The sequence below is a fragment of the Tympanuchus pallidicinctus genome, unplaced genomic scaffold (assembly GCF_026119805.1).
Source record: "Tympanuchus pallidicinctus isolate F22 unplaced genomic scaffold, pur_lepc_1.0 scaffold1, whole genome shotgun sequence".
Lineage (NCBI taxonomy): Eukaryota > Metazoa > Chordata > Aves > Galliformes > Phasianidae > Tympanuchus > Tympanuchus pallidicinctus.
In genome coordinates, this window is record NW_026294618.1 from 90650825 (window position 1) to 90674609 (window position 23785).

The 23785-nt window shown below is 37.9% G+C and overlaps 1 long non-coding RNA gene across 1 annotated transcript; it reads right to left on the bottom strand.

The window, feature by feature from the left end:
• Nucleotides 1-874: 874 nt before the first annotated feature.
• LOC128087287 (uncharacterized) lies at nucleotides 875-23785 on the bottom strand. Its single transcript, XR_008209770.1, has 4 exons — nucleotides 23690-23785; nucleotides 4554-4785; nucleotides 2749-2857; nucleotides 875-1040 (listed from the first exon to the last, which is right to left on the bottom strand). It is a non-coding gene; the product is annotated as an uncharacterized LOC128087287 (long non-coding RNA).

The following is a 23785-nucleotide window of genomic DNA, read 5'->3' on the forward strand; positions in this document are numbered from 1 at the left end:
ATTATTGCACTCTTTGAATAGCTGAAGTCACAGGGCTTTTGGCTTGTGCTTCATACTGCACCTGAAGTGTGTGATAATCCCTCAGAAATGCGCTGCTTGTTGAATCTCATGGCTTAATTATAAACATTAACTGAAGTCAGCTACACATTAACTAGCTTGCCCAGATGTTCCTGTACCTGATGGATAGATGTGATGATTGATGAAAAGAAATCATGCAAGAAGTCTACTTCTGCTGAGTTCATTTGCCATGGAAAAAGAGAAGGAGAGCAAAGTAGTTGTACTACCCCCTAACAGGAGAAGTGAGACCTCTCAATTAAGGGATGCACAACAAATTTCATTTCAGTTTCTGCAGCTAGTGGAGGAATGTCTCAGTTTTAAAATCTCCCACTAACACCATGTCCTCCATCTGGAGTTCCCTTAGTGAGGTTCATAGCTGTATCACTCCCTTCTGTGGAGCATTATATCTAGGATGCCTTGGAGACAAGTCCTTTTCCAAGGATTCTTTGTGGTCCAGAAGCCAGAATTTCGCCTCCCATCAAGGGAAATGTATCTCTTCTTTACAGTAATTAAATCTCATTTTCTGATAAATTCTTGTGCTTCAAATTATAAGCCAGATCCATTTTCTGAGGTTGAAAACAGGCATTTTTCTATAAGAATTTCAACACATATTGCCCATAAATGTTTCTTAAACCTACACAAAAGATTTGGAAGAAGGTTTTGAAGTGAACTACTATCCTGAATTTTATTAAATTTAATTTCTTTGTGTGGCTTTCGGTATGTTCTGTCATTTCAGCAAAAGGCAAAAAAAAAAAAAAAAAAAAAAAAAAAAAAAAAAAAAAAGCATGTAAGGGCAAATAAAAGTTACTTGCCTTAGTGGAGTCTTCTTTCCCATGCACTATACTGCATTGCTTCTGTGCGAAAGGAAGTAGTACTGTCTGGTATTAAGAGATGAGTGGAAGAATCTGCAGAGTTCTGTTTTATTTCGTACATGGAGAATGGGTTACAAATAAAGATAGTTGTTGTAGTTTCTTCCGCATTAGCTGCAGTAGAAAGAATCAACGAATGATAATGCTAATAAATGAACTAACAGGCATTTTCATGTTTCTTTCTCATTCTGCAAGAAATCGTGGGAACCCTAACATCACCATATCCAATATCAGTGGGGAGTGATTAAATGAACTATGTCATTTCCATAACCACATGAAAGCAACCTGTTATTGCATTTTTAAGGTCATTTTAGCCTATGAGTGTGTGTTGACCTCATGAACATGCAAATGAGAGTCTACTCTTTCTGATGTTTGAATCTGTGGGATGACACACACTTGGAGAAACTGTTGCACAGCACATTATGTGCCCTGAGCTGTTCATATCCCATGAAAATATATTTAGTGGAATGACCATAATCCCCTCTGTGGAGGAGCAGTAGGAGGAACAGTAAGAGGAAGGACCAGATAAATGGCTCGGAATGTCATTCTGATTCCAAATTTCATGTGATCCTGGGAGGGCAAGAGATAAGATTCCTTCCCAAGGATAGGCTGGGTCTCCACTCCATTACTATAAACCAGGTTCTCCTTGCAGTGTCCTGTGTTAGTCACATTAGCAAGCACCCAGCACCGTGTTGGGAAATCCCACTGAAGTACTCAGGTCCTTTTTAATTGGCATGCAATATATTAAGTATTATTCAAGTGGGAAACTTACATTTGTTTTATCTGCCACTCTTCCTTCCTACTCAAGGGATGTACAGCCAACACTGCCATTTCTCATTCTACAGTCAACAAACATCTCCACAGAGATGGTTCTGTTATCTCAGGGTATGGACAGAGAGCACTTAAATGTAGTTGAATCCTGACAATGTTTATTTGCTGCTGGTGAGAAAAAGGAATCATGTTATGATACTTTCTAAGTATCAGTTTTATTTTCCCTAAGAGCACTCAGACCTCTCCTGTTTCTTCTAAAGATATTGTACTTCTCGTAAGCCAAAATGACAGTAGCAGTGAAAATACTCTTTGCTCTGTACACAGTAGGGCACTTCCCTTTTCATTACCAGACAAGCCCACTGACTAAAGCAAATTACCTTCGTTTTTTAAAATTCTGTCAAGAGCATAAGAAATGATGTGCCAGACCAGCCCACAGACCCTGCCAGCTCAGTGCACTGTCTCCAAGAGTGATGGATAAGGGGATGTACAAGAAAATGCAAGAGAACAGGCAGGCATACAATTCATACTGCCTCAGGATACTCTCCAAGAAATTTGCGGCTCAGGGTCTTCCTGAGTTTTTCCAGCTTCACTACATCCTTTTCATGATGAGGATACAATTACCACACATAATAGTTATGAGGGAGATAAAGCATAGTTTTATGCAGTGCCGTAATGACGGCTTATGCTGCCTTTTCTTTTCCTTCCTAATTATCCCTGGCCTTCAATTTGGCATTTGTTGTGTTTTGCTTCCTTTTTATCTCAGTATGTTGAGTTGGGTTTTTTTAGTCTTTTATACTTCTGTAAATTCATCTTCTGGTCACTGGTTATCGTGAGTTCCTCTGCTAGATACTGCAGTCAGTCCTTGCTTCTATTTCCTTAGCAGTATAAACAAGCCTTGTCACCTTGGTGTTTGTCTACTTTTTCAGTATGCTTATGCTTAAGATCTCTGGGAGATGCCATTGATGAACATCCTTCTGTCCTGTGGAGTGCTTAAGCATACAGGATTTTTGTGATCGCATTTCTTATAAAACCACATTTCTCACACAGTTACCTGAGTGATCAGAAGGGGTGTAGCCAGGATCCTCCCCTTTCCAGACCTCATTTAAGAGTTGGCAGTGGAGGTGAAGGTATCTTGCTGGAGATTCCTGTGTACCTGAGGCCTTCAAAATGTAAACAGATTCTTTTTTTTCTGTGCCCATTGCTGTTGCATTTGAACATGTCCTCACTTTCTGCAACATAGGACCTTGCTATTCTGCTGTCATTGCTGTGCTTTCCATTGCATTTTGCAGCTCAAGCCCTTTCTAAACAAGAAGCCATCATATTGATATTCACCATAGTCACATGGTGAATCTTCATTCATTTCTTGGCCTGAGCCATGAAGTATGGCAAATCAACAATTTATAAATATAAAACCTTTCTGTTCAAAGCATTGTTGTTTTTTTTTTTTTTTAAATCAAAGTATCTTTTAGGAACATGTTACACCAATGCTATTTTTAGTGTGTACCTTTTTTCCCACGCAGATTATCATTAGCACCAGAGAAAAAAAAAATTATACTCTGAAGATGGTTGGCAAGACCATGCCTGTAGTTCTGAAGTATTTGCTTAACTTGTGTACAGCTTTGACAACAGTTATCAGTAAAGTTATCAGTTATTAGTAAAGTGATAGAAACCTGCTTCTTATTATTGTTTAGGCCCATTATACTTCTTTCATAGCATTTTTGAAAGTGTATCTTACATGCATTTTACAGACATCATAGAATTAATTCTTGTAGTAGTCATGTACAGTAATATGCATGAAGAATTAGACTCACAATTTATCAGTTATACTTAACTCTGCTTATCAAGGACAAGATTGTAGGAAGACTTTTGAGAGACACCTTTGAACAACCCTTCATATTTTTAGAATTCAAACCATTATCTTACTCTTATCTCAATGGGAATCAGAGACAGAAGAATATTTTCTGATGCACCCTGAAGAGGACTTCTATTGGTGACTGCTCAATGTCCCTGGCTATGTTTGCATTACTACACGGAACAAAGTTGTATTAAACTTGCAGAGGAACCAATTGATAAGAAGGAACTTGCATCAACACTATGTAAATTTCAGGAGGCACTTCAAACATTTTTACTTCAGGTTTGATCCAGTTTGTTCCCATGGAGTAAATACCCCTTAATAAATATCAAAGGGCAGTTGGAGTGACTAAAGAACTCCTTTAGTTTCCTTTTATCTTAAAGGAATCCAAGTCTACACCCTCCAAAACTGACTAGTGGTGTGAACTAGAGCGTTGCCAGTGAGGAAAAGGCACACTCCTGAACTGAACTAAAATGTTATTGCAGATCTGCATCAAGCAAAGAAAACAAAGTTGTGACATATCGAAATGGCTTATTTCTGTTTGAGTATGGGGAAAAAATGGGGAGATCTAGACATGGTAAAGGATTTTGAAGAAATTCTCTGAGATCTTCAGTACAACTGAAGTAGCTGGTAGCTACTCACAGCCAGTTAGACCACAGATACAAAGCACCCAGAAGAATTTAGGCAATCTGGATATTATACAGGGAATTCATTCTGTTACTTTGATGTCTGGAAAAGCTCTTTTATGAGCCCATTATCTGGAAACAAATGCTAAGTGTAATACACTTAGAGCAAGGTGTAGGAAAAAAAATAACTTGGACTTTTCAAGGTTAGCAAACATTGCAGCACACCACCTCTTTAAAGTCTTCCACACGTTTGTGTTTTTTTTTAAAGAGCAATAAAATAATGAATAAATAAACCCACCAACAATCATCAAAATTCTAGCAACACAATTTTTCTTTCAAATCCACTTGTCTAATTTGTAATAAGATTCTAAGACTCACTGATTTCCCAACAAGCTGAAGTACTTCATCTTCCGAAGCGCACAGATGACATCTGAGAGTTGAGTTCCATCATGCTAATGACTCCACAAACAGTGTCACCAAATCCTGTATGACAAATTTCTCTCTGGTTCGCGAGACAGATGCTGTATCATGTCAGCAGAAGGAGTTTTTGTTGACACGGCATCTCTAGAGGCAGTGGTATATTTTCTTTCAGTATTTGAACACTCAGCAACTGGAGTAGTGAAAAGGACAGAAAATCAGTCAGCATTGTTAAATCCCGACGACTTTTCTTTCCATAATTTTCTTTTATTTTTTATCTCTTTTTTTTTTTTGAAAGCTGCCTTTTATTGTACTGCCAGATTCTGCCTTGTAAAAAAGAAATTGAATGGAGTCTTTGAAGGAAAAAATGTGAAAATACTGTTAGCTCCAATCACAATATACTTCTTTAGTCCATGATCCATTAGAACTAATTCTGTATTTTAAAAAGGAAAGAAAAAAAAAACCTTGAACTTATTTTATATTTTGAGGTCCTTTTATTTTTAGTCTGAGTTCTACAGTAAGTGCATCAGCAAGCCACTTTTCATGCATTATTTTTATACCTTTGTTGTACTATTTCCATAAGCATGTTAGTTTTATAGTGGAGTTTCCACTCAAAGCTGTTAGTAAATCTTTCCACAGAAGGCAGGCCTGTATAAATGGCTATTCTTAAAGAAATGTTACACTAATGGTAGCCAGTAACAGTAAATGTGGGAAAGACCTGACTTTTGGTTATTGCTCTTGTATCAGCTTTCCCATTCAGACTGGAGAAAAAGGATAATTGTCTTCCCCCAGCATCTACAATTTCACTGTGACAACAACTAGATGCGTAGCTTTCAGAGAGAAACAAATAATGCATGGAGGAATGTATTTGCTGTGGCCTTTTCAGGCATCATACACAGACTCTTGGATAGACTTTCAGGGTAGTATGACGTATTCCAGATAAACAGCAATTTATTGTAAAGTAAATGCATATTCAGTATGATATGTCTTGGGTTCCTAAAGTACTAATGTTTTTTCCATGATGTGTGAGGAACATTTCTGGTATTAGCTAACTCCTGCAAGGAAAGCCCATGTATGTGAGTGTCAGATCAACTGGGTTTTACAGTCGCATGTCATATAAGACTCTAATTATGTACTTTGAATATAGGCAAACTCAACACTCTTTTAATCAATCCCACGGGTTCTGCTATTTCCATTACTTAGTTTCAATCCCTATTTAAAAAATGGGTATGGAGGATTTGTTTCACATACTTAGTGAATCCCTAAGTGCACTGCTCCTGGAAGCACACACACACATTGAATCTGGATAGCTTATAATCATTCTAAATGAAAAGAGCAGAACAGTGGGATGACTGAGAAATTTTGACGCAAAGCTGATTCAAGACCTATTCAAAAGAATCTGACTTCAGCTGAGAGATAAAGTCCTTTTATCTCATTCTCTTATTTTTGAATGAGCAGACAGAATCCATACAAAATCCTCCACATGAGGGAGTGAGGAGTGTTTAAATATCTTCCAGCCCAGTACTCTTTCTGATCTTCTGTTATCATATTGAGCCATAACTGTTCAAATACATTGGTATGCATCTGAGATATTAGCAAGCATTGTTCCCTGAGCAAAAGAAAGCTTTTGTAACTTCTTCCAAAGTAACTGAAGGTTAAAGCATAGGTAGAACAAGAGCTGATGGAACTCGCAGAACTATGGCCATAATTTGAGAGAATAGAAGGGAGAGATATATGCACATCTGATATCAGTGTGAGCAATCCTGACTTCTGAATTATACAGAGTGAAATATGCTGATTTGTGTTTTTTCCCTTGTGGTGATGATCTCCAGCTGTATATAAGCATTTAGGCCTGGGGAATTGCAATATGACTACAGTAAGGGTCACCACCTATTGTTGAGATAAGTAACCTTAAAGTATGCCCTTCCTAAATGCGAAACATGGTTTGAGTTTTGAAATAATCAGCTCTTGGGGGTGGGAGTCTGGCAATATGTTTTGATGTGGCTTTTTTCTTGCTCTTGAACGAATATGAAAATTTGATTTCATATATTTTGTGTCAGCTCTCGAAGTAGTTGTTCCTTAGCAACTGGTGATAGTTCATTCATTTCTGACTGGATAGTGACACATTTCTAAGAGCATTTAAACAACCTCTGTACATTTCTCTCTTCAGTCTAAGATCTAATAGCTCATTACAGGCAACAGAAAGGATTATACTAGTTTGGTGCTTGCTATTTATTGATCTTTGAGTGGGAAACAGTGATATCCAGGAAGCATGTGGTGACTCCAGAGAAAACATCTGATTATTTGCATCCATCAGCTGATTATTTTTATTTTCACACTGCAATGCAGCTGATATTCCTCCTGAAAATACCAAGAAGTCTGCTTTTTGAAAAGCAAACACTGTAATATATTCTATAAACATAATGTAAGTTCTCATATAAAGTTACATTTTATAGGAAATTTTACTGGTCTTATATCCATTAGCCAAAAATCTCAGGTGCTTAAGTTTGTGGAAAAATAAGCTACTGTCTGTTGAAGTTTCAATAAAACAGTCAAAAAAGTTGATGTTAAAGAAAACTGACATAGAAAACTAACATTTTTTTTTTTTTTAAAGATTCAAAGGATTTTTTTCTTTTTCAGTTTATCTTAGGCACACTAGAACTCTGCAAGAGTTGACTACTTTCAAATATCCTAAATATCTTAAATATTACTTCTCACTTTGAATTTGAAGAAGACCAGCAGCTAAGGTTAAGAAATTCATTATTTCTGTATTAAAGATTGATTTTTTTTTTTTTTTTATCATTGTTTCTATTTCCCAAAATTTTGTATTTGTCTGTAAATATTTCTGATTTTAAGCCTGGGCCAAAATCCAATAGATTGGGACTGTGGATCATTGAGATCTAAAATAATATACTCATTTGGTGGATAAATGGCAGATGTTTAAAATCAATTAATTATGAAAATAAATTAATTAATTCCTGCAATTGTTGCTTTGCTGATTACAAATCTGAATGAAATGATGAACTGAATACTATTACATCTCAAAGACTAGGCATGTGTGTTTGTGTCTGTCTTGTATGAATCGCTCTCAATGACTGTGGTCTGAGAGTCTGAAGTACTGGTTTTGCCAAGAAAACATTACCATAGATATTAAATAGATCACTAGTGAGAAGAATGTCATTGTTTTCTACCTTCTGCTTATGAATATTTCAGCAGTAGCCTGGTTGAACTAGACTGTTCACAACTGTCATTTAATGGTAGTCTTGCTATAATCCTGCATTTCTGTCCTAAGAAAATCTTCCTTTTTTGAAGAAACTTAAACCTCTAATAAAAAATATAAAACAAAACCAAAACAAGGCTCTAATAAAACTAATATAACAATTTTTAATTTATATCCGCAAAAATTTTTTCTACATATTCCTCTATTACTAGAACTTCCTTGTCTTTCAATAACTTACAATAAAATGTTATTCTAGGGAATTATAAAATATAAAATCATTTTAAAATCACACACGTAAAATAAAGGAAATATATTTTAATGAGTCCTATCTCTGGGACTCATAAATATGTTTTTTTCATGTATGGGCTGATCAAAAGACCAGTCAAATTGATATAAAGGGTCCCAGAGATTTCTACGGATTTCGGATTGATCCCTTGCTAACGTTAATTATGCGCTTTTTAATTCTGACAAGTCACACGTGGAGCTGGTTGGAAGCTCTACTAGTTCTTGTGAAAAATTTCAAGAAAGAACAATACATTAGAAAACCTGTTTATCCCTTTACAATGAAAGCACCTATTAATCCCAAACATAATGTTTTGGCTGTGTCTTTGGCAGCAAAGAAAACAGTTCTGCCATTTCTAGGTATACCAACTAATATATAATGATAGGTAATTCATTTTAGAAATTCCTAACAGACTCGTGATCAACTTGTTAACATACAGAGATGAAAATAATCAAATCTATCATCTCTTCTTAAAATCATTATCTGCATTTCTATGCTCATGGTTGTTTGTGTTTGTTGTGGTGTTTTTCTTATTTCCAAATTTTTTGTTGTTGTTATTGTTTATTTTCTCTTTTTACCTTTCTGGTTTTGGTACAGACAAATTTTCTCTTCTTTCTGCCTATTTTTCAGTCCAGGAATATTGTCCTTTATGTCAAATTATAATGCACAATGATAAACAATTTCAGATCTCATTTGTGGATTGGATGCTATGTTAAAAAATTAGAATAAACGAAGGAACCCCTCTACCTTCAAAACCTCCTGTCTTTCTACAGATGTAAAACATTTAGAACTTTATTCACAAGACCAAGTTACTACAGAAATACAGCAAGTTGTTATGGGTAGTCAGTGCAGGCAAGCTATGAGGATCTTTAGAGTGCTTATTTTTAGAACTAAATATTGAAAAGATCTATCAGCCACAGACAGAGTCCAAAAACATCTCGCCTTTATAAAGCACTCATGTAAAGAACATCACAAGGTTACTTCTCTACACAATATGCTCCATTTGCAAACATATTGGTGGTTTGTTGTTTTTTTTTTTTTGTAATTGCTGACTATTTCAACTGAACCAGGCCTGGATATTAAGCTGAGTTCTTTCCTTATTATCTCTCAAAACCAGAAAATTCTGCAGACCAAAAAACTCCTTCAGGACCCAACTCATTTCCAGCTCATCACTGTCAGTGCCAGATATTCATTGGTTATGACGTAGATAGAACTTGCATATACAACAGTACAGTAGAGGAGGTAAAAGGAAATGGGATGTAAAAAAGCAGTGATGTTGCTGCCATACAGCGTAACAGAATTTAGCTTACTGCTTCAGTTCTGAAAATAAAAGGAAAATATAGGCCTCTTCAAAGGTCCCTTCCAATTCTGTGATTTTATGATTTATTAATACATCACACCAGAAAAGACACAAAACTAATTCCTGTCTTCCCGTGTGGCCATCAGTAGCACTACTTACCAGTGTTTTCCTAGAGGAAATGACTGTGCAGTAATTGTGATGCATACATTTTGGTACTTTTCTCCTTGCTTCTATGCAAAGATTTATGATGGCAGTAGGAAAACTCCGTAGTCTTAATAACAGGATTTTAAATGCTTAGAGAAATTTATGAAAAGTTTATCTTTCTTTTCTTCTCCTATATTACTTTAAAACTCTCTGCTCTGAAGTCTGTAAGGAAGGAAGCTCCAAATTGCACAGTGAGAGCATCTGAGCAACCTGGAGGGTTAAAAGACTCTGACCTAATTAGTTGAACCATTTGAAGACTGACAAATTTGTACCAAAACTAGGGCACTCAAAGTTTTTCTTTCTTGCATTTTCAAAGAAAAGGGATGTGTATGTTTCCACTGACTCATGAATAAGTCTGACTTTGGAAATGTATTTTAACTTAAAAAGAATCACGTCAAACCACCAAGAACATTCAAAATCAAATCCACTACCTTCCATAAGTGCCATATTTTCCACCTCTGGAGAAGACCTGCTTCCTAGAAAAAGAAATGATGACATCCAGTGGCCTCTTACCTCAGTAAGCTGTGCACTTGTGTGCTATATTCTTTGATTTACCTGTCCAGGCACTGAAGCAGAAAATACTCATTGAGCAGACCATATACAACCTTTCAGCATAGTTTAAATTACAAATGTGGTCCTATTGCAAATGGTCAAGTTTGTATATAAGCCACCTCATCTGTATACCTTGCCCACTAGTCTGGCTCACAAAAGGCCATAAATTCTGGTTTTTTTTTTCTATTAAGAAGCTCAAAGTAATTATTTGGAAGAATAGTCAGAATATTTATTGGAACATTTGGTCAGAATATTGCTGAGGAACTATCCTTAATGTCCAAATAGTGTAAGTAAATTATGTATATTTATATAGCATGAATTCTGAAGTATATGTGTATATAATACATAGTTTATATATTTGTCTGTAAAAAAGGATAGGGTCAGAAATCCTTCAAGTCTTAGTGTTCATAAATGCATAGTTACATGATGTAAATATGTATTTGTACCTGTATTTTGACCTGTTCATCAATTCCTCACAATTGACACATTCTCCTCATTTAGAAATCTGTTCTATTGTTCACAGAATGGGCTTAATCACACATAGGCTCTGGCCCATGTTTGAATGGGATGGATATTTAACATCACACCTCAGAGTCTACACTTTGTCCTTAGTATGGCTCTTGGTGCTTCCTGTAACTGCTCACTTCAAAATTAAGGCTTGTGTCATTCATTAAAACATAGTTTTCCATATTTGTCTAACATTTCTGACTCAGAATTGTCAGTATTTCCATTCTACTGTTACTATTAGAGGCATTGCTATTGTAGCAACACATGGAAACCTGACTCCAGGACCAGTTCCTATTGTGCCAGGTGCTGTCCATGCACTGAATAAAAGTTGGTTCCCACTCCAGGTTTTTAAGCCTGTTAAGTGCTTTGAGCTGTAAAGCATTGAGTGGATATAAAATATTGCAGCCCATTTACAAAATTTGTTTAAAAAGATAATCGGGTTCTAAAGTGATTTGCTCTAACAAATGTGTTTTATATATATATATATATATATATATATATATAAAATATATATATTAAAAAAATTGCACTGTAGTCCCCTGTGATTTTGTAAGGATATGTGCTACATTTAATTCTCACTTATACTAAAGCCAGTTTGCGTTGCTTTTACAATAAAAAGCTTAACATAAATGTGAAACTGGACTCAGGGGATACATTCTTTTCCTGTTGCTACGGCCAATGACAGGGCAGGAAAGGGATGGATACTTGGAGCAATTAATTCTCCTTAGGCATGTGAAAGAGCCCAGAGATGAAAGAGTGCATCTCCCGCTGATGGTTCCTGCAAGTTGTACTACCCCCTCTCTTCTCGTCACCACTAGTTTCTGAATGCTGTGATCCTCCCTAGGTGTCCTACTGTGGGTATTTCAGTGTTTCCAAGTTGAAATCAGACATCTTCATCTGTTCAATCTGAACTATATGAAATTATCCCTTTTTAAGAACGTCTGGAGACACTGGGAGATTTTCTCAGAATTCCTTTTCTTTTCAACAACACTTAAATTATCATGCATGAAGTCATAACCATCCAAGGACTTACAGATTTCATTGTTCTCAACTCAGTTATTAGAGCATAGAAGACAATAATGGATTGACCCAGTGATCCATCTACTCTGCTTTCCTATTTCTGCTAGAAGTGTATGGCTATATAGAGAAGATAGTATGGTGCTTTCCCAGTATATCTACTTGTTTTCTATCAGCCTGGGAATTGTGATTTTTTGAGCTTGAGGCTGTACGTTGGTGTCCTCCATGACACTCCCTCTTAGGAATTTGTCTAATGATTTTTTTTTTTTAATTTTGGTAAGTACTGCATTGTGTAGCAAAGCATTTCACTGTTTAGTCACGTGCAGTCTGAGCATACAGTTACATAGGGGCTTATTACTCATTTTAGAACTTGCTACCTGACCTTTTTGGAGAGAGAGTGAACTACCATTCCCTGCTGCTTTGGAGATATGCCCCCTATACTCCTTCCCCATTGCTGCAGCTCAGATCTCTGGTTTACACTGAAATCACTGAGAATAAAGCCAGACAGAGAGACTTGACAACTCGCATAAGGACTGCTTCATTTAGACAGGATAAAGAAATCAGACGTGTTTTGGAAATAGTTATTGCATTTTAGATGGAAATTAAACTAGATATCAAATCTGTCAAGTATGTTACTATAAATATGAAACATTAAAGAAAAAAAAAAAACCAAAACACAATACCTATTCATTATGCTGTCAGTGCATTGAAAAGCATTTACAGAATCAACAAGGATTTGAGAAGATCACTCCTCACATTTCACTTACTCTTTACGTTGTTCTCAAGCAGTGAAGCAGTCACTGGTGATGCCTTGGCTCTCATAAAGACGACCATAAGGCAGAGGAGGAACATGGCTGCCTAACCACTTAAAATATTATCTATTTGGGACTCCATCCCTAACCCCCAAGTGTAGAATAGCTTGAGCATTAGGTATTTTTAATTTGTTATAACTTGTGAGCAATTGGCTAAGTTGGCAAATGCAAAGAGGCCAGGACTGTATCACAGTCTAATAAAAGCCCTAATAAAAGTTTTAAACTAGTTCACACATCTGCAGGCTGATGAGGGGCATTACATAATATCTGCTGTTTCTGCCATGCTCCCCACTATCCCCCTGGCTGATGGAGGGGGAAAAGTGTTCCTATGATGTCCCCCAGGCATTTTTATGGCCTCCTCTGAACCACCTCCATCTTCAGACAGCCCCCTCGAGAATTTATGAGAGAGATATGGGTAATTCTCTGAAGTGCCTATAATTTTCACTTCTTGAGATTCTTTGTATGTACTATAACCTACCCTTCAGCCCGCAGATCCCTTCAAAGGGAGATAAAAATACATGTCTGGTATTTTTATACCCTGGATAAAAATAATCAAGCTGGTCTTCTGCATCCAACCAGTGTTTAAAAGCATTTGTTCCTTCAAGTGCTATCTTCAAGTGGTGACATCTCACCACACAGTTCACAAAGTCCACAATTAGTTTCCAAGATCTGAAAATTGAGACATTTAAGACATTCACATCCAGAAGCACAGTGAACTCCTAGTAGCTCTGAGTTCATTAGAAGATGAAGTAGATTCAGCTAACAGTGTTGGCCATCCTTCTTTCTGCATGCATTGGTGCAATATGGGCAGTGGGATTTATGGTGAGACTGCATGACATTTTGTTTAGTAAATGATAAGTTGGATATTCAGACCTTGCCCAGCAGAGGAAGTTTTCCAATGGTTGGAGACCACAGCAAACAATATAAAGCTACAATTTCTGTTTTAGACATGGTTACCTGCTACATTATGCAACCCTCAGGCTGATACCTCACTACATTTCTTTTGATTCACAGGGACTGTACTTCCAACAGCACAAAAGATACTGAAAAGCTGTGCTACAAAAACCATCTGAATGCCCTTTGCAGTGCAGAGCTTGCAGAACTTCAAGACATTTTAAAGATGTGCAAGCTGCCTTTCTTCCTCTATTCTTTCCACTGAAAGGAAGTCATCACAGTAAAATGCTGAGGGGCCAGGGGGAAACAACGTCTGGCAGGGGCTGGTAGAAATTCACTTTGAACTCTGATGAAGAACATTTCCACTCTGTTTATTACTAAATCCACTGGCCATAGATGATCCAAGGCTCATAAACCCAGGTATGATGGAGCTCCCCAGAGAACAGTTGGAGAGAGAGACTCCATTCGCATATGTATGTGCATGTTTGCATTATTTCTCTCTTTCATTCTGGCTGTGAGAAAAGTAGTGATCAGATGACAAAAATAGTTCTGCGCTCTCAGAAAATTAATGATACACAGCAGCTACTCTCAGAATTAAGAGGAAAGTGCTCATTAAAATCTCAACCTCACCTCTTTCTAGAGAGCTCCAAAAACAGGGGGAAAAAAAAAGAAAGTGCCTCCTGTACATTTTAGAACTGTTTTGAGGATTATGACAGACATTTAAGCAAATTTATTTCGGAAAGGAAAATCTGTCTTAGATCACATGGTAACTCCCAACAGCCAAAATGAGGATGAAGTAGAAGCCCTAATGTTGTTGGTTTTTTGTTGTTGTTGTTTTGCTGTGTTTTTATTTACTTTTTTTTTTTTTTTTTTTTTTTTTTTTTTTCCCTTTGTCAGCTTTGATTTCCTAATTTACATGAAGAATTCCATGTATTATCTCCTCATGACATTCTTGGTCAAATCATTTACAGTCCTAGGTGAGAATGATCATTTTCAGTTCACCATTTTGTTAACAGGAGCTGAAAGATCCAACAGAGAAGGACTGACAGACATACCTAAATTGGGCATTAGACGAATATTCAAAACTCTGACACTAAAAACCCCTGCTTCTCTGTAGAAATATTTAAGCATCATTGATGCATTTATTTTTTATATTTCTCAAACACTGGTCTGAAGAAACAAAACAGCACATTCCCTGGGAAAAGAGAGAAGCCATATTTCCTAAGGGCTTCTTGGGGGTGCATTCTCCACTGGTTATTAAACGTAGCAGAGCTGAGGGGGCATGAACTGGGCCCCAGGCCACCTGTGCCCTCTGAAGCCAAACAAAGCAGCTGCAGGAGAAGCTCCTCTGCATGATCCATCAAAGTCGCACAGACGCAGATCATGCTGACTTTGGAAATAAGTGGGAGCTTAGCACAAGTCTCCTACATCCCTGGGAATACTGTAGCCCCTAGATGTTATTTAAGAGCAAAGCATGACTGCTTCAGCTCTGAATTGACTGACAACATTCCTTGCAGGTGAGGACATGCTGAGCTGCTCTTTGGCACCAAAGCTTCAGAAAAAAAAAAAAAAAAAAACCTGAATTAACGCAAAGACCAGTCCTCTGAGCTTGCTACTGGGATGAATATACTGAGAAGTCCCCTACTTGACATGCAGGCTGTTTCAGAGTGACACTGGAGCATATGGACTATTACTAAAGCTCACAGCACAGGCTATTCAAAGATACTGATGCATCTTTAAAACTGATAGCACCTGAAACAGTTAGTTAGATCTAGTGGGATAAAAACACTCAAGGAAAAAAAAGGCTAATTTTAAAGGGATTTAAATACATGCACTTGCTTTTAATTAAAAATGAACTCCCGAATCAAAGAGCAAACTTTCTTTAAAGTTCAGAATTGGTGTGACTGAAACATAGAATATCTATCAAATTGCTGCCTTTTTCTCAACCACAGGATAGGGAAAAGGCAGTAAAGAAAATCTTCGCAAGTGTTTTCTTCAGTCAACTTTGATTTAGATTTATAAGGGCCAGAATATTACCTGAAAAATGAAAGACAAACTTATCTTCTTTCCCAAATTTTTTAATCCTGTTTGATTTTGCATTATACCATGAAAGTATAAAAACCATTCAGTAGCGTTTTAGTCAAACAGCTCTGTCTAGGTATACAAAAATAAGAATTAACATGTTTCTTGAAATACGTTAGACCTTCATTGCTGACTGTGAAACAAAGCTGCTAGGACTTTGGAGCACAGGTTTTCTAAGGAGAGGCTTAAGAAACTGGGATTATTCGTTCTGGAGAAAAGAATGCTCAGGGGAGGTCTTACTGCTCCCTAAAATACCTGAAAGGAGGCTGTGGCAAGGTGGAAGTCAATCTTCTCCTGAGTAGCAGCTATAGGACAAGAGGGGATGGCCTCAAGCTGCACCAGGGGAGGTTCTGGTTTAATAACAAGTGAGAGAAAAAAAAAAAAAAAGAAAGAAAAAAAAAACAGAAAGAGTGGGGAAGCACTGGCACAGGCTGCCCAGGGAAGTGGTAGAACCCCAACCTGAGGTGTTCAAGAACCATGGAGATGAGGGACACTGGTTAGTGGGCAATATTGGTGATAGATGGACAGATAATGTTTAAGGTCTTTTACTGATGATTCAGTGGTTTTATAAATACAGTGATAACAAAATTCAGTTACCATCATGACACATTTGGCATAGTTCAAACAGAAAGGAGCAAACAAGCCTCTCATTTAAATTGTATATGCCTTTCACATAGTGGTAAGACACAAGAGATGGGGCTGGAATTCAGCTGAGATGACAGAGTGGGAAAGAATGACAGCTGAAGGAATAGCCAAATATAATAAATACCTATTAAAATCAATAACAACTTTTCCATTGTCTTAAGAATCATTTGGACCCAGTCCTAAATGTACCACTTGGAGGATTTATATGTTTATTTCAATAGTCATGAACAGAAGTCTTTTTTTTATTAAATTATGTATTTGCTGCTGTGACTTATGGAAACTGAGCGTATCTACTACTGGTGTGGCAGAACTCGTATCTGACAATGCTTAAGTATTTGTTTAACTTTACACAGTGAATAGGCTTAGTGTATGAAATTAAGCATGTGCACAGGAGTTTTTGTCAATACTATAATATTTTTGGTCTGGATGGGAGGTGCACCAAATCTAAGCCTACTTTTCTCTGCTGCTTACTTTTGTTTTCAGCCTTGACTCTCTGTTTCCAAGCCTGCATTTGTTTCCACAGACAACTGCAGGGAGCTGTACTCACACAGAAAATTCTGATGGACCCTTTGAGAAAGGCAGGCACAGGGCATGGGACATGCTCCTGCAGTAAGGACTCACAAGTCAGATAGTGGGTCGCCACTAAAGAAAGAAAACTGAGCCTGCTGAGTGATTTGAAAAAGCAATTAGAACTTTCTGACCTCGAGTCTCAAGTAAACAAAGAAAAATCCCTTGATATGCTGAAACTTAGGAGAGGATATTTCCAAAAAGATATTTCACAATGCCAGTATACATAGGATTTCCTGTTGGTCAGATTTATGTCACTGTAAACTCATCACCTAAATTTTCTGGCTTCGCTTTTCAGTTATCAGACATGTACATTGCACTGATGAGACAGCTCAGGGTTGTGCCTGCAAATGGAGGCATTAGACAACTCCAATTAGAGTGTGATAATGCAGCCAAGCTCGCTAGCCTTTGCTAAAGGGTCAGTCTTTCCCCTGCACCAACAGCAATACATGGTTTAGTGGGGAAATATTGGTAATATGTGGACAGTTGAACCGGATTATCTTGGAGATTTTTTCCAACCTCAGCTATTCTATGACTCTGACTTCTGCTATACCTTCTTACTCATAAATAACTATTCCCTCTTAATCATTTTTTATCTGAGCTGTTGGTACTACCCAGGGAGCAGGAGGGTAGATATCCCTTCCTGAGAGAACATGGTATTCCAATGTTTTATCTTAACCTTCAGCTGAAAGATAATAATGTCAACTGCTCAGCTAATGGGAGAGATAAAGACGAACTCTTGGTTTCGGTCAAGACGATGGCTGTGAAATAATGCACTGACTGCTCACAAGCAAGCTTCTGCCACTGGGTCTGAACTTACTAATATCATGAAACATAGGGTCTTATTTAGGCAGCCCTGCAAAGGATGTAAACTCATATTTAATCACTTGTTTATATTGTGAATACAACTAAGATGGTACTTAAGCTGCAGGTGGTACAAAGATGAATGGATATACACTTAAAACAGAAGACTAGATTCCATTGCTTTTAAGAATTCTGGCTTTAAATTGTCACAGAGGATACATAGAGGATTTTAGAAAATATTTTCTATGCTCCTGGAGGAAAAAATTAACTGCTTAACATAGGAGTTTTTGTGCTTCATGCTCTTTTCTTAAGAAAAAAAATTAAAATCCTTTCAATAAGCATATTATATTATACAAAAACAGTTTTAGAGAAGAATGCTTTTACATAACAGTGTTTTTTCCTTGAATTCTGAGTAGTTTGCTCTTAAAAACAGAAGGAGTCTTAGCTGAAAATATTCCTGAAATTTCTGAGGAGAAGACCCAGTTTTTCCTATTTTCCCTTACAGTGCTTGAATCTAGAACCTACCTGCTTGAATCACTAGAACCTACTACTGCTTCATTTCAGTTTGTCAACTTAGTACCAGAAATATCTGCAAGTCTTGGAAAGTAATAATTCTTCCATATAAAGTAAGAAGATATAACCTGGAGATGTTTCAGACTCACTCAAAAATCAGAATACAGATTTAATTCTCCTGTAACATGTTTTCCTTCAATTTCTTATGGCTTGTGTATTCAAACTACTCACATCTTTAAATTAGAGACTGCCTGTGAGAAGAAGAGACCGACCTAGATGAATTTAACACAGAAGGAAGAGGTATAAGAGAGTATAGGACTACGTGCCATACAAAATAAATAAATAAATAAGTAAAAAGAACAAGGTAATCAATACTGAGTGCCCTACTGGCCTTGTTAACCTCCTTTTAAAAGAAGAATCAAATACTCAGGAATTGCTCAGGATGGAAAAGACCTTAAAGATCATCAAGTCCAACCACAACCTAACCAAACTACCCTAACAACACTCCAGTAAACCTTGTCCCTTGAGCACCACATCCAAATGGTTTTAAACACATACAGGGATGGTGACTCAAACATCTTCTCAGGGAGCCTATTCCAGTACTTAACTTCTTTTTGTAAAGAAGTTTTTCCTGATATCCAACATAAACTTATCCTGGTGCAACTTAAGGCCATTTCCCCTTGTCCTTTCACCAGTGAGAAGGAATCAGCCCCGCTTTTGATGTAATCACCTTTCAGATACTGGAAGAGAGCAATAAGGTCTCCTCTCAGCCTCCTTTTCCCCAGAATAAACAGCCCCAATTCCTTCAGTTGCTCTTCATAGGACACAGTCTTCAAGCCTCCACAAGCTTTGTTGCCCTGCTACAGTTCCTCAATGTCCTTTCTGTACTGAGGTGCCCAAAACTGAACACAGTACTCAAGGTGAGACCTCACCAGTGCCAAGTACAGGGACAAGATTACTTCCCCAGCCCTGCTCACCACATCATTCCTGATACAAGCCAGGATGCCGTTGGCCTTCCTGGCCACCTCGCACTGCTCATATGGACTTGGGCTCATATTCAGCCAACTGTCCATCAGTACATCAACGTCCCTTTCCATCAGGCAGCTTTCCAGACACTCCTCCCCAGGCCTATAGAGTTGCCTGGGGTTGTTGTGACCAAAACGCAGGACCTGACACTTGGCCCTACCAATACTCATACAGTTAACCTTTGGTCATCAATCCAGTCTATCCAGATCCCTCTGTAGTGCCTTTCTCCCCTCAGGCAGATCAACACACCATCCCCACTTGGTGTCATCTGCAAACTTACTGAGGATGCACTTAATCCCCTCGTGAATGTCATTAATGAAGATGTTAAATAGAAGCAGCCCCAGTACCAAGCCCTGGGGGACAGCACTTGTGGCCAGCCACCAAGAGGTTTTAAGTCCATTGTCCTCAACACTTTGGGCCTGGTCATCCAGCCAGCATTTCACTCAGCAGAACATAAAGCAGAGACAAGATGCTGAGATGCGCTGCACTGTACTACAGAACTCAGACAGATCCGCTAAGTTGGAGCCCAACAGCACCAACAGGTACACTATGACCACGGCCAAGTCAGATGACACAAGGAGGAATCAGGAGCCCTCTACCCACTCCACCATAGTGGATATCTGCAGTAATGTCAGCAAGCTCCCACCTTGGGTACCTAAGAGGCTCAGTGGGTGAGAGGCGGGATCCAGCACCACCGTCTCCATTGCCATGTCACGGGTCCCCACCAGGTTCAAGAGGAGGGGAAAGCTTCCCCACAGCCCTGCATGAGATAAGCTGTGGTTCAAGAGTGCATAGAAATCCACCACTGGAAAGGACATGCTGCTACCACTGCTACAGGAGGCGCTGAAACCTCACCAGCTAGAATGCAAGTCTCACACACAAACATCAGCACATGACACAATAGAAACTCAGCTGTGCAAGGCTTTGTCTGACATCCTGCTTGAGGCAAAAGTTGGAATCTACACTGCCTTTGGCATTCACAGTCTGTGCAATGATTATGGGAAGAACATACACAACTACCTCAGATCCTGAAATGAGACAAGCAATCAAGATCCACTGTCTAGCAAGGCCAGGAGATTACTGGGACTGTGTGTGCAATGCTGACTGATTGGCTTGTAATATGCATCTAAAATTCAAGCTCTTTCAAGAAACACTGTATTTATCTGTTGCAATTATTTATTGCTTTCTACAGAACAATGCTCAGACAAAAAACAAAGACTAGAAGAAAGTCTCTATTAAAATCCTCTTGAGGTTCAGAAGCATGTAGCTAGGTTCTTACATTTTCAAATTCCACTATTGTACATCCCAAAGTCCAGCCAGGTCTGAATGCAGATGAGCCAAAATACTGAGAGTAAGATTCATTTCAAATGTTGCTGGAGCTAACAGAAGCTTGATGTGGAAAGAAAATCTCAAGAAAACCATATTGCTTGAGATTTATCAACAATTTTGTAGATCCCAGATGTTTTAATGATTTATGCAAACTAAGATATTTGAGGGCTTATCCAGAATCAATTCCGAGACTTTCAAAATTTGTCTGTCACTTGTCTCAATGGCCCACTGAACCTGACATAATGGAGTAAGTCTGGTTTCCTTTAAAATATGGAATGGTTGATGAGGCCAACGGAGGAGCCAAGAGGTACAGAATAAGTGCTCAGATCTGTTCTTCAACCAGAGACCTAGGCAGATCTCTGCTTGTCTGTAGAGACAACCCGTGCACAGCATAAATACAAACCTGGGCAAGGCTGGGATGCATGCATGTCCAGCTTCCACCCATTTTATTCTTGAGGTGGAAGCCTGCTGGGGAAAAGCAGCAATTGTACCTGTATATTCCTTGCCAGAGATTTCTATTTTTTTGTTGTTGTTTGCTTGTTTTTAAATAACCTTCTTGTTCTCTTATTCTATGTATGTAGCTGGCAATAATGAGATTGATCACAAAAATACAGTAGCTTTTCTCTGGATGATTTCCTCAAAGAGGTAGCACAGTGGGGGGGGAGGGGGGAAAGAAATATGCTGTAAAAGTTATTATCAAAGTTCCTTTACCACGTTAAAATGTGGAAATCCTTGTTTTTCTGGCATTGCTATGGAACAATTTCAAGAACAAAACATATTCAATATTTCACACAGAGTGACTTCCATCAGACTTCGAGGGAAGTTAATAAATCAACAGAAACCACTTAAACGAGCATTTTCATGGGTCCGGTGGAATTCTAAGCAAATATCAAGTTTGTAAGAATGAAAAGTCACATAATGTACACACAATCATATTCAAAGGAGAGTAAAAGATGCTTAAGTGTTAGTATTTTATGTAGCCTTCACTCTCAGTAGTAATTGCAAGCCATTAAAAAGAATGTTAAACTGTAGCTGTTAGCACTGGCACGGCCCCAAGTAAACACTGAACCCTCACAGGAGGGGGTTAATTGCTACGAGAAGAGGTAATTTATTAAGAAACACTGAAACTCTGTATATACCCAAAAACCAGGCTGCACTGCAGAAATCTTGTGTTAATGTTACATCTGATAATCAGATTTTTCCTACACCACACTTTGGAGTCTCAATCTATTCAGAAAGCTGAAAAACCAGCAAGTTTTTATAAGAGCCAAGTCCAAAATCTTTATCTGGTGCCCTTCAGTCTGCCTCTTCCCTTCTTTTCCTAAACCTAGGAAGTCTGTTGCCCGCTGAAACAAGCTCCCTGGGAAGAAAAGGTAGTTTGACAATCAGGCAGAGCATGTGGGAGTCCTGCTTCTTCCTTCTACTACGCCTGGCATACTGTGCTAGAGCACCATGAGTCCTGCATATGTCCAATAACCTTTACTGAGATTGGTAACTATCAATGTTAGGGATCTTCTTTGAAGTTCCTTATATCCCAAGTCTCGATAGGGCAAATGCAAGAGGGTATCAGTCAGTGCTTTTCATCATCTTCTTACTAACTGTTCTTTAAACTGTTGTTGGAAAAAACACCATTTGGTTGGATGAAAAACACCAGGAATCCTACATTCAAATTTCCATGTACCGCTGTACACCCTTCTTCCAGAGAGGGTTATAAGCCTTGGTCAGCAGCACTCCATTAAGAAAAGCCACCAGGAATGTCTACAAGTACAGAGACCTTACCCTACCCCTAAGCTGAGAGAAAGGATATCAGCTGATAATCTTTTTCTTAGTCTGCCATACAGATGTCTCCTACATATTTGGCCTTGAAGTTGTACATGAAAGCTGAGCAGAATACATGGCAGAGCTGCATAGTTTGGAAAAGCTAAACTTTTTTATTTGGTTTTTAGAAATTTTGTATTTATGAAATTTTATTAGCAACCCATTGAGGTCACCGGGAATTCTTCCATGGTGCTCAGCAGGATTTGAATCAGGACCATGAACTAAAATATCCTGAAATCCATTTTTTAAAGCCCAAGTAAACCAAAAACAGACTTCTGAAACTTCTCACATTCTACATTTTGCCTCCCACAGGAAGGTAGCACGAAAGTAGGAAACAAAGAAGCTGTTGGGGCAAGGTCTTGTCACAGTAACTGCAGTTCCCAAGTATTCCTCTTAACCTTCAGAGAAAATTGGCAGCGTTACAGCCATCCAAATTACTTTTATTAATCTGAAATGAAGGGGCAGCCTAACACCCAGAAGTGATTCGTAATTGTACCTGTATACTATATGCCGTTACATTGGGTGGGGACATTTTTTGGTTTTTTTTTATATAAAAAAATACAAGTAATTCTATTTATTTGACATTGTGCCTCGTTAAGAGTTAATGCACTGATAATGCAAAAATAAAAAATAATGCACTAATGGCTATAGATTTGGTTTGAAGTTCTTCATTTCTGTAGGTGCACATCCCAGTTCTGTGTCTTGTTTTACCATGCATTTTTGAGAGCAAGTGATTCACATTAGTATATCATCGGTGTCAATTAAACGAACAAACAAACAAAAAAATCCTTAGTACTTACTTGGAGTTTTTTCCGAAAGTTCTAATTTTGGATTCTCATATAATAAGTTGAAGTCAAGCTTTAGTCTGGAGAAAATAAGTTTTGAATTTGTATACAGTACTTTATTCAGTTCCGACTGGTGGTTCATAGGACTTGACAAGGATTTTGTGTACTAAATTCAAGCAGCTTAAGTTATATTAAGGTTAAATTACAACACTAAATAAAAGTCCTCATCACCTTTAGATTTCTTTTCATGGTTTGACTATTCTCTTCAATTCACTTTCCAAGCACACGTGTTTATTCATCATTTTTTAATTGTTCAAATAGAAGAGCTTAAGTCTTAAAAGCACTGTTCAAGATTTTGTCATCAAACTGTATCAAAAATATTATTCTAATCCTTCCTTTTCCATTGAACTGTCAGCCAAGAAGATATCACGTAAATATAAGTAATGCCAAAGTAAAGGTTGGAGTTACATCAGCAGAAGTGCTAGATTTTCAGTGAGTTGGAAGTAAAAGCACATAGTTTATTTGAAAATAGCTATTAGGCTGTACCTGGAATACATCCCTACACAGATCAACTCAGAAAAGCTCTAAGAATTGTTTTAACAACACCATGTAATGATATAATACGATGATGGAAAGTACAGCAATGGTAGCAGGGTGACACAATCCTAAGCTGCAGTAAATGAAAACAAGCACAAATGCAGCAGAAAAAACAAACAAACAAAAAAACTACACTACTTACATTTTGAAGGCCTCAAGTATGCAGAGATCTCCAACAAGATACCCTCACCTTCACTGCCAACCCTTAAACAAGGTACTGCAGAGGGGCGGATCCTGG